Source organism: Seriola lalandi, unplaced genomic scaffold (assembly GCF_002814215.2).
Source record: "Seriola lalandi dorsalis isolate HSWRI2012SDOR001 ecotype SW California unplaced genomic scaffold, Sedor1 jcf7180002054638, whole genome shotgun sequence".
In the NCBI taxonomy this organism is placed as follows: Eukaryota; Metazoa; Chordata; class Actinopteri; order Carangiformes; family Carangidae; genus Seriola; species Seriola lalandi.
The window spans coordinates 94,359-98,213 of NW_019525191.1; the positions used below are offsets into that span (position 1 = coordinate 94,359).

Sequence of the window (3,855 nt, forward strand, 5' to 3'; positions counted from 1 at the left end):
AGTTCCTGAATACAGGCTGTGTGCATTTCTCTGTGGACTGAGGCTTTGATACTTTCACAGTATTAATACAGAAGCTAGAGCTGATCTATAATCACACTACACATGGACACAGACCTTTAGATATAATAGACAGATATAATATGGGACCTTTAATGAGGCTCCCCCCACAAGAAGGTAAAAAGCTGTGTGTGTTGATCTGTTGTAAAAAAATAAAAACGAAAAAAAACAAAAGAGAGAGAGGAGATGTAAAACTACACTGAGATCGTTTTTGGTTCTTAAAACCACATATATGCTGAAATTAAATAATAAAATCAGTTAATGAAAAATTAATATCCTGTGCAGCATATTATCCATCATCATCATCACGGCTTGCCATTTTGCTGAGAGGTGTTTATCATTTCTAACAGCATATTTTGGGGCAGCAATGTCAGTAGTTGTTGATAAATTCTCCCCCGTCCTCTCGCTGCCTCGGGGTCTTTAGGGTCTCCATCCAGTATCATCCTCCATTATAACACCTGACAGTGTAACATCACTCACTATAATCCATGAACGTCATGTCAGCTTCCTGTCAGATCAGTTCCTCTGTGTGTCACAGAGCAGCGCTGCTCCGACGACACGTCTTCGGCAGCTGGAGGCTGCCATTAATGTTTTGTTTCAGGTCCACTCGTAGCCTTAAATGGTCATTTAAGGCGCGTAGATTATTTGTAATGATGGAATCTCATGAATGTGTCAAGTAGTTTTAGCTCAGCAGGTAGAACAGGTCACTGTCGCCCTGAATCTCAAATTGCCCCTGGTTGTCAGGGCAGCACCTCGCGTGGTAGCTCGCCGACATCAGTGTGTGAATGAGAGGTCGATTGTAACGTGCTCTGGATGAAAACAGATAGAAATGTCATCAGTTCTGCAGGTGTTTGACAAGTGGCTGAAACATGAAGCATCGACACTGAAGTACCAAGAGCTGCAGTTCCTCTAATGACCACCAGAGTCTGGCTCCAACCCATGTTTAACACAACACTTTAATATCCCGGCACCAGCAGAAATACCGTATCAAGTCCTAAAAGAAGCCACTGTAAAAGAGGAGGTGTGTTGTGTTTTCACTGATGGTTTTAGTTTGGAAACACAGTGAAGTCGGGATATGTTCTAGAGAGAGCTGCCACTCTGATCCGTCTCTGATCCCACTGACTGAAATGTGACAGAAAACGTCTCTGTCGGTTTGTTTTTGAACTCCTTTGTGCCGACTCTTCATTTCCTCTGCGCGATGACAACTCTGAAACTTATCTGTGAACTCTACAGACACAGATCTGGCAGAGGCGGACGCACCCTCCCCATCACCGCACAGCAAACAGACATTCCCCGACAAACACTGAAAGACAAACAGAGATGGACGGACCGAGGTGGTCGCCGTGGCCTCATCCAAACGGCTGCAGCCGGCCTCCGCTCTGGGTTTCCTGCCAAACTTTGAATAGCCTGTCCCTGAAAACCAATAACCATGAGGGTGTGAAATTGTCCTGTCATCACTCTCTTGCCTTCCCTCCTCTCTCATTTCGCCCTTCTTTTACTTCTCCATCGTTCCCCACCCCCCTGTAAAGCCGATGTGTCGCCCAAACAATGCAAGGCAATAAGCAAGTAAATGGCTGTAATCACTCAGTCGATGATGCACAATCACCCGTTCAGCACGCCGTGGGTGTCGCGGCGACCTGGCAGCGTTATCGATCTCTGGTGGAGGGAACGATTAAAGGCACCCCGGCAGTTAACAGATGGTGAGTGACGGCGCTCATAAACCTCGCACTAAAAGACTAATGTCCTACAAGCTGCAGCCGGCGTGGCAGCCATAAACAACCCTGCTGCCAACTGTCAGCGCTGCGGTAGGGGAGAGGAGGATGATGGGAGGCGAAGGGCCAGCTGCCTCCTCGCCGAACACGGTTTGACACGCAGGGGGTCCTTGGAGCCGAGCGCCGGGCGCTGATGGAGGTCATGGAGAGACAGACTGCTCTCAGCTTTCAATTACAAAATCCAAATGGAGGCTGAACGGTCCTAGTCGGACTGAAGAGATGGAGAAAACCAGGACGGGTTTTATTCATTAGTTTTTTGTGTGGCCACAGTGACGGTACTTTATGAACTCTGTAAACACAAATCTCATAAAGTCTTTGCTTTGCAATCACAAGAAAATAGTTCTGTGGTGGGACTCTGTCAGTCAGTCCACCACTTTAGCCCCAGGAGGAAATATCTCAACAGTTATTGATCCATTGCCAGGAAATTTGGACCAGATGTTCGTGGCTCCCAGAGGGTAAATCCTATGGACTTTGATGAAGGGCGCACGGTGAACATTAGACCTGCTAACCATCTGCATGTTAGCATTTAGCTCAAAGCGCAGATGTGCTTAATTACAGCTCAGCAGAGTTGCTAGCAGGGCTGGAAACTCTAAGTCTCGTCACTTTATTGTTCGAAACCAAGCATCAACCTCCGAGGCTGAAACATGAAGCATCAACATGAAGAACCAGCAGCTGCAGTTCCTCTAACGACCACTAGAGTCTGGCTCCAACAGTGAGTCAGTCCCCATAGACTCCCATGTTAAAATGTCCAACTTTACAGCTGAAATAAACATGTTTACAGCCTGGTACAGAAACTGTTTTGGTCTCTAGAGCTGATTTCCTCCTTCATGACACCTGTTTATATAACTCACTTAGACTAACATCATACATCCTCCCTCTGTTTGTTTTTATTCCTCCACGACGGCGACAGTCAGAGCAGCCATATTGTTTTCAGGGTGTCTGTCCTTCCGTCCCATTCTCCTGGACACGATATCTCAGAGACGCCTCGACCGAACTTCTTCAAATTTGGCACAAAGATTCATTAGGACTCAAGGATGAACTGATTAGATTTTGGCGGTCAAGGGGGTCAAAGGTCAAGGTCATGGTGACCTCACAAAACATGATTTTGGCCTTGTGAATGCAATATCTCGAGAACTCCTCATGAAATCCTTTCAAATTTGGCACAAATCTCCACTTGGACTCAAAGATGATCTGATTAGATTCTGGCGGTTAAAGGTCAAGGTCACAGTGACCTCACAAAACATTTGATGGTCATCACTTCACACAGCAATTATGACAAAATTTGCAAACAACAAAGACAACCGTCACACACCATGAGGCCGGGAACATACTGGCTGTGTGACGCGTACGTGTCACAGTTCGGCATCTAGCCTTTTGTTTTTGCGTGACACGTCTCCCAGCAAAAATAGACAGAGAGAAGACAAGCTGATGTCATAGTGACATCACACCTGCAATATATATATATATATTTATATATATATAACACTGACACCTTCCACTATCGTTATCTCTGTCTAGGCTTCGTACAATCAACCTTTCCACAATATGGGACCTTTAACCTCGTCTGTCGGGGGTTGGAGGAGGTACACCGGCTGTTTGGGGATGATAAACACAGACTACACAAGAACAACAGTTCAGTGTTTTCTAAAATTAATCTCTGAGCTCAAATTCTGCTCATGTCCTGAAGAACTTTCTGTCTCTCTCAGGCTGATAGACAGGCAGTGAAGCAACGTGAATGTGAGAGAAAATTAACTCTAGTCTGACAGATGGAGGCCAATTAGACTCTCAGGCCGCTCGTTAGGGTGGCCGGCTGAGCCCGCTGGGCCTGTGTGTGTGTGTGTGTGTGTGTGTGTGTGTGTGTGTGTGTGTGTGTGTGTGTGTGTGTGTGTGTGGAGAGGTTGTAGCTGTGCAGTAGTCTGAGAGTATGAGTATAGGAGTTGTTTATTTACTGTGATGTGTGTGTGTGTGTGTGTGTGTGTGTGTCTGTGTGATGTGTGTGATGTGTGTGATTAATTAAGATGGAGGC

At 46.1% G+C, this 3,855-nt stretch overlaps 1 long non-coding RNA gene across 1 annotated transcript in view; it reads left to right on the plus strand.

The window, feature by feature from the left end:
* LOC111665390 (uncharacterized) overlaps window positions 1-3,855 on the plus strand; it is a 23,871-nt gene that overhangs the window by 3,023 nt on the left and 16,993 nt on the right. The gene's annotated exons all lie outside the window — the stretch shown is intronic.